This window comes from Monodelphis domestica, chromosome 2, assembly GCF_027887165.1.
Source record: "Monodelphis domestica isolate mMonDom1 chromosome 2, mMonDom1.pri, whole genome shotgun sequence".
In the NCBI taxonomy this organism is placed as follows: Eukaryota; Metazoa; Chordata; class Mammalia; order Didelphimorphia; family Didelphidae; genus Monodelphis; species Monodelphis domestica.
The window spans coordinates 266,497,292-266,505,332 of NC_077228.1; the positions used below are offsets into that span (position 1 = coordinate 266,497,292).

At 36.8% G+C, this 8,041-nt stretch overlaps 1 pseudogene; it reads left to right on the forward strand.

Moving 5' to 3' along the window:
• Positions 1-7,049: 7,049 nt before the first annotated feature.
• Positions 7,050-7,826, forward strand: LOC107651412 (tubulin alpha chain-like; annotated as a pseudogene).
• The last annotated feature ends 215 nt before the right edge of the window (positions 7,827-8,041 follow it).

Here is an 8,041-nt window from a genome sequence, read left to right on the forward strand (position 1 = left end):
ATGGACACTGTACTACTATCAAGGACTATGAAGTCTGGGTTATTTCAAGGACACTGAACTTTGCATTTAAATGAAAGGTTTGATTTTTGTACTTAAAGATTTGTATTAGAATGTAATGGTAAATATTTATGGTTTAAAAATGATGACTAGTAATATAAAAAATTAAAGAAAATAATAAACATGGAAATAAAATAATAATTAATATGCAATGGATAAATAAATAATTGATTAAAAACTAAAAATTAATAAATAGAAATTAATAAAACATTAAAAATACAAAAATTTAAATATTAAAGAAAATATCTCACCTTGAGGAGGGATTTATGCCCACCTCAGGGGGGAATGTTGTATGAATATTTTTGTATAATAATGGTGTTGCATGGTTTTTATATAGTAACTGTAAGTTGATTTTGAATTATTATCTTTAGGTAGGTTTGTTTTTGTAAAAGTATGGGTTAGAGGTGTGTCATTTTTGTAATTGTAAATGTCTGTAACTACAAATATCTATATGTAATATGTGACTTCCATTTTGCAAAATGTTTTACTTTCTTTCTTCCTCTCTTTAACTCTCTGTGTTTTAATGTTAGAATAAGTTTAATTAGGTTAGCTGATTCACTGGGGAAGGATATTCTTCCCAACAAATCACAGGGCAGAATTTTGTGATAAGAATTTATTTAGCTTTCATTAAGAATAAGTTTCAGGTATGAGAAAGAGTTTGTGACTTTGATGCTGTCCCCTTTAGGGAGAAGCACACAGAATTTGCAGTGGTCACTTTAAGAGCCAGGATATAAAGGAGTTGGGAGTTTCAGGTCCCCTCTCTTGGACTTCCTCTCTAGAGTAGGAGGCTGGTTCATTCTCTGACAGAAAAGAAGATTTGTTTGTTATTTGAGCCTTTTGATTCATATTGTGCTAAGAAAAAAGACGGACTTTACTGAAGCCTTTCTTTACAGAAACTGCTGGCGCTAGAGAGCTGTCTATGAGAACTGTCAGACCTTTGGGGTGGAGACAGAGAGTTGCATCAGCTTCTCTGTGAATAGAAGTGACAGTTACACTTGAAAGTTTGTTTTTATATATTATTTTAAGGCGGTGTTTGAAGATAAAGAATTCATAAGTCAATTTAAGATTTTATAAATTAGCTTAGGATAAAGAGGAATTATCATCTTTTAGCCTGTTAGTGTAAGTTGTCAGATCTTCTCTGCAGATAAGAAGAAGCTGTGAGGAGCAGTTTTGGGGTTTGTGTTATTTAGAACAATTTTACTATTAGGGATGTATAGATTCTCTACCTATTCCTAACTCCAAGTTTATACCCTCCTATTCCTCTACTACTTCTACAAGAATAAATTTAAGTTGTATTAGACTGCATTCAGCCTTCAGTCCAACACCTGAAACCAGCTTGGCCCTGACAGCTTTAGCTGATTAGAATAACTAGCTATTACCAATTTGTTATTAATATTATCAATAATAGTTATAACAGCTTGGTCCATATAGTAGTCAATTTACTCATAACAGTAGCAAATACTTATTAGAATTAGAACATGTCAGACTAACTTTATTTCCTTTTATTCAGAATTATACAAATAGTAGATCAGGGGAATACTTTATATGTAATTTATGTAGATTTTAGCAAAAATGTTTATGATAATAACATCTATATTTATATAGCACTTTAAGGTTTGCAAAGTGCTTTACACATATTATCTCAACATCATAACAACCCTAGGAGGCAGGAGCCATTTCCCCCATTTTACAGGTGAATAAACTGAGCAGATAAATTATGTGACTTGCCTTGGGTCACCCAGCAGGGTTTCAGCTCAGGTTTTTTAGCCTCCAGGTCCTGGTCCTGTGCTACCTAGCTGCTGATTGATAAGGTGGAAGGTGTGAATGTGAAATCCCCTACCCCTCTTCATGATTATTGAAGTTTTAGTAGCTTTCTTATTAGCAGTTTTCTTGGCTGTCTTGACTGTTCAAATAGTGATTCTAGCAGAGTTAAGCAATGTTACCATACGTTACGTGACTGTTAGTATAAGAACTTGAATGTTAGATTTAAATCTTTTGAGTATCATTATTGCAAGAATAATCTTAAAATAGATATCAGTTACCACCCATATTGATATTTTGCATTCAAGTACACTCCCTTTTCAGCTAATTTAGGATGATTTCTTTTCACTACTGTACTGCTCTTTTAGTTGATGTTGATGTTATACTACCTATGCTTGATGTATGCTTGTTCTGGTCTCACCTGATATTTCTGTCACACATGACACTTGGAGCATAAGCTTTTGAGTATATAAGGAGACCACTCACAAAGCTCAAGGTCTTTGGTCTTGATAGAGTTCAGCATTATTGTGAGACTGAGCCTCTTTCAATAAACCTATTTCTTAAGCAGAAAAAGCCTATGACAAAGTACAACACCCATTCCTATTAAAAACACTAGAAAGTGTAGGAATTGAAAGGTCTTTCCTCAAAATAATAAACAGTATCTATCTAAAACAATCAGCAAACATCATTTGCAATGGGGATAAACTAGAAGCCTTCCCAATAAGATCAGGAGTGAAACAAGGATGCCTATTATCCCCTCTGTTATTTAACATTGTACTAGAAACACTAGCTGTAGCAATTAGAGAAGAAAAAGAAATTGAAGGTATTAAAATTGGCAATGAGGAGACCAAGTTATCACTCTTTGCAGATGACATGATGGTATACTTAGAGGATCCTAGAGAATCAACTAAAAAAGCTAGTGGAATAATTAATAACTTTAGCAAAGTTGTAGGATACAAAATAAACTCACATAAAATCATCATCATTTCTATATGTTTCCAACAAAAATCAGTGGCAAGAGTTAGAAAGAGGGGGCAATTAGGTGGCTCAGTGAATTGAGAACCAGGACTAGAGATGGGAGGTCCTGGGTTCAAATATGACCTTGGACACTTTCTTAGGTGTATGGCCCTGGGCAAGTCACTTAACCCGTAATGGTTTTGTCCAAACTGTAAAGGATAATTTTAATGTTTTGCCTTAAAATCTAAAATAAGTGGTAGCCATGGGAAATTCCCAAATATGAAAAATACCCAAGTCAGCTGGGATTTATGGAGATTTTAATTAATATAAATGAAGGAATTAAGGGAAGGAGAGAGAGAGAGAGAGAGAGAGAGAGAGAGAGAGAGAGAGAGAGAGAGAGAGAGAGAGAGAGAGAGAGAGAGAAAATAGTAGAAAGGGCCTAGGCCTGAGCTTAAGGGAGAGCGAGTCAGTCTTTATCACTCACCACAAGATCATCTCCAAGCTGGGTTCTTTCCCTCGGAACTGAATTCTTCTCCAAACTGAATTCAATCACGAACTCAATTCAAAAAGTCCCTTACTTCAACTCCAAACTCCAACTCCATTCAACTCAAATTCAATTGCCAACTCAATTCAAATAGTCTCTCACTTCAATTCCGAACTCCAACTACTCCAAACTAAATTCAATTGCCTGAACTGACTTCTCCTTTTAAAGAAATTTTCTCTTATGTCACCTCCCCTAAATTTTCACTTCTACCAATCATAGTAGATGCTTTTCCCCAGGACTGCCCATTCTTAGTTCTCATCTTCTTTGGTTCTCACCTTCTCTGGTTAGATTAAATCTTCTGAGTACTTCACACCTCTTTTGTTAAGCTTGCCTTTTGTAATTTGCTTGACCTCTTAATGATTAATTTAACCTTTATAGGTACTTAGCACCTTTTTGTATTAGATCTAAAAATAGACCTAGCTTAAGGTTCTAGCTTTATTATAAGTATGAGTTAGGGACTTTTCATTGTTCAATCAAGAGTTTGCAACTTTATCTTCCCCTAAGGCACTGTCTGAGTAGGGTGGAGTAATTTTTAAAAGTTCTCAATACATTCCTGATCAAGTACCTCCATTGTTAAAAATGGGGAATAGCTTAATCAAATCTTCTAAGGTACAGTATAAGTAGTTTTAAGATTCACAATCCCCACTGCCTAGCCCTTCCCACTCTTCTGCCTTGGAACTAATACACAATATTGATTCTAAGATGGAAGGTAAGGGTTTAAAAAAAGAGAGAGAAAGAGAAACTCCATTTAATAAACCTATTTCTTTTTGGTGTGGAGATTGTTTTATTTTGTGGTGTCTCAGCTAATAAATCTCTCTACAAAGGAGAACTGTAAGTGAGATGTTAATACAGTTTGATGGATTTGGAACTTGTTGAATGGTTGATCCCAAAGAATAATCATTAATGGTTCAATGTCAAAATGGTAGAAAATCTCCAGTAAAGTGTCCCAGGGCTCTGTGTTTGGTTTTGTGCTCCTGCACATTTTTGTCATGCAATTTGCAAGTGATAACAAAGCTGGCAAGTTTAGCTTGCCTAAACTTATTGAACCTAAAGCATTGCTCTGGTTCTAATAAGACAAATTTCAATAAGAACATTTGTAAATTCTTACATTTAGATTTTTGAAAATCAAATTTACAAAGATCATATAGTAAGGGCATGGAAAAACAAGTTGATAGGAAAAAGATCTGAGGGTATTTGTGAATAATAAGCCCAACAGGAGTGAGCAATATGATGCGGGAGCCAAAAATATGATATTGGGCTTAATGAAGAAATGTATAAATTATAGGAATAAAGAGGAAAGGGTCCTGCTCTTCTGAACCCTGCTCAGACCACATGTGGAATAAAGCTTCCTCAGAGGGGAGAGAGAAGCTTTAAGGTAGGAAAATAGAGAAAGGATAGAAGTTTTAGATACCATGAGGGGGATGACGGAGTCAAAGTAGAGATATGAGGTGGCAGGAATGAGTCTTTATTAATTATCAATAAGCCACAGCCAAGCTCTGATCAAAGGACCCTTCCAAAGGCTTTTACCAGTCCAGAGATCCAGATTCAATACCACACCGGTTGGAGAGATGATAGAGAAAGATTAAAGATGGAGCCTGGCCCAAAGCCAGGCTCCAGCAAGGACAGCCATCAGTGCAAGCTGGAAGGGAGCAAGAGCAGAAGAGAGAGAGGCGGAGCTGGCTAGGCCCTATTTATATGCAAATATACACAGTACATAGGGATGATTACCATTGGTTAATGACAAGGTATAGGTGTGGTTTCTCTTAACCAGGTGAGCACAAAGAAACCTGTGTTCCCGCCTAACCTGGGGGAAGCTGGGGTCAAGGGTCAGAGGCTTTCCCAGCCATGTGCAATACTGAGCATGCTCAAGACTGAGCATACTCTCTTCTAAGACAATCTGTACATACCAACTGTTTCCCTTGCCCATAGCTAGGGGTGGACTGCTACATGGAATATCAAGTTCTGTTTTGAATGCCATCCTTTACTATGAGCATTGATAAGGTGGAGAAGGCTCAGTGGAGGGCAACCAGCATAGTGGAGTGACTTGATTCCATGCCATTTGTAGATCAACTGAAGGAAATGGGGATGGTGAGCTTGAAAAAGACAAGACTCAGAGGTAGGGGAAAGGGAAGACATAATAGTTGTCTTCACTTCTTGGAAGAAATGTCACATGAAAGAGAGATTAGATATGTTCTGTCTGGCCCCAGAGAGGAGATCCAGGAGCAGTTGGGATAAATTGCAAAGAGGCTGATTTAGGTTTAATGTTAGGAGGGCAAATGAGCTATCCCAAAGAAGATCTTTAGGCAGGAAATGAGTCACCTTTTATGCAAAAATATTATAGTATGGGCTCTTTTTCAGCTGCAGGGTTAATACAGATCAACAAAACAACCACAAAAATGACCACTAAGTTGCTTTACAACAGTCAGATTTTATGATTCTGTGAAACAATGGATGGCCCAGCAATGGAGTTTTTCTAAGAAATTTGTATTTCTCTGCAGAAGGAAGCTTTTAAAGATCTTTGAGCATGGAAGAAGATTTACATCAAAAATGATGAGTATAATCGAGTACAAATATGTCTTTTGTGCCAGATCAGCCTCTCTTTCCAATGAAACAATAATGAAAATTCCAAAGAATCATTCAAACAACAGCCCTCCATGACAACATTTCATCTGAAATGGAGAACTGAGCCAGTCTGTTTTAATGGTTTTAGTCATTTTCCATCATCTCACTCATCATGACTGTGTGGAGTGGAATTCTGGTGGGTTTGTTCCCCCATGGATCACTCTAATGAACAGACAAGACAGATCTCCTATGTCTTTATTCAGGAGTGGGGATGGAGTAAAGGGGGGCATAGAGAGAGGAAGCACTTTCTGGAGAGACCTTTCAGAAGCAATGACCATTGATGTTCAAATTCACTCAATTTATAACACAATACCTGATGAGATCCCTGAATTAGATTATTTAGTTTCCAATTAATTTTAAATCTGCCTTCCCACAAGCCTTTATTGATTATGATTTTTATTGCATTATGGTCTAGAAAATTGCATTTATTATTTCTGCTTTCCTACATTTGTTTGCAATGTTTTTATGCCCTAGTGCATAGTCAATCTTTGTATATGTGCCAAGTGCTGCTAAAAAGAAGGTATAGTCGTTTTTATCCCTATTTATTTTTCTCCAAATGTCTATTAGTTTTAATTTTTCTAATATTTCATTCACTTCCCTTACTTCTTTCTTATTCATTTTTTGGTTTCTTAAGAGAGTTTTTATTTGAATTCTTTTGTATATAGTTGTGTTTTTTTCTGAATGCTTTAGCCCTGTAAATCTTTCTTGGCAGATTCCATTTACTCGTTTTCCTTTTTTTAGGTTGTTTGTTTAACTAGTTATTTGACTTTAAATCTCATTTGTTAGAGTGTTTTAAAAAATTGTACATAAGGATACCCAACTTCATGCTATGGATTTGTTTATTTATATTAAGGGTTTAAAGAACAGAGCATAACTTTTTTTTTTCTTAAAAGTTCTTAAATTTTGAAATTAGAAATGTTGATCTAGGGAGCAGCTGGGTAGCTCAGTGGATTGAGAGCCAAGCCTAGAGATGGGAGGTCCTAGGTTCAAACCTGGCCTCAGATACTTTCCAACTGTGTGACCCTAGGCAAGTCACTTAACCCCCATTGCCTAGCCCTTACCACTCTTCTTCCTTGGAGCCAACACACAGTATTGACTCCAAGACAGAAGGTAAAGGTTTAAAAAAAATGTTGATCTAAAATGTGTGTAGAGAATGTTGTTAAATTAATTTTCATAGACAAATTTCTGAAAAACAACAACAAAAAAAGCCCAACCTACACTTATCTGAATTGCCTTATTAGTCAAATCATGTCCTTCATAACTACCTCTCTGAGATTTGATGGTGCCCTGAATGTTATTCTGACAGAATTCCAGACCAGCCTGATGCCCTATCCCCAAATCTGTTTCTCTCTGACTCACATATGCCCCAGTCATTTCTGCTGATAAAGCCTACCAAAAGCAGTGCCAACCAGATGGTAAAATGTGACCCTTGCCATGTCAAATACATTGCTTGGCAATACATGGCAAAATACATGCCTCCTGTATCATGGGGATGTGGTTCCCAAAGATGTCAATGCTGCCATTGCTACCATCAAGACAAAATAATAACATCCAATTTGTGTATTGGTGCCCAACTGGCTTCAAGGTTGGCATCAAATTATCAACCTCCCATTGTGGCTGCTAATGGGAGCTGGCCAAGCTTCAGAGGGCTGTGTGCATGGTGAGCAACACCACAGCCATTGCTGAGGCCTGGGCTCACCTGGACCACAAGTTTGATCTGATGTATACCAAATGTGCCATTGTTCATTGGTATATGGAGGAGGCCATGGAGGAAGGAGAGTTCTCTGAGACATGGAAGGATATAGCTGTCCTGGAAAAGGATGATGAAGAGATTGGTATAGACTCTGTTGAAGAAGAGAGTGAAGAGGAAGGAGAAGAGTACTAGTTCCCTCTGCCATCCAATTCTGTGGCATATTTCATCCAAAATTCATTCACTTAAACAAACACTCTTAGCTTATCTGTTAGGCGACTGTTTAGAAGGTACTATGATGGATCAGGAATAAAGAATGAGAAAAGTCAGACTTGTAGACTACAAAAAATCTTTACTTCTATTCAGCCTGAGCATTGACTTCAAGAAAATTGTCAATGGGCATGGCAAGC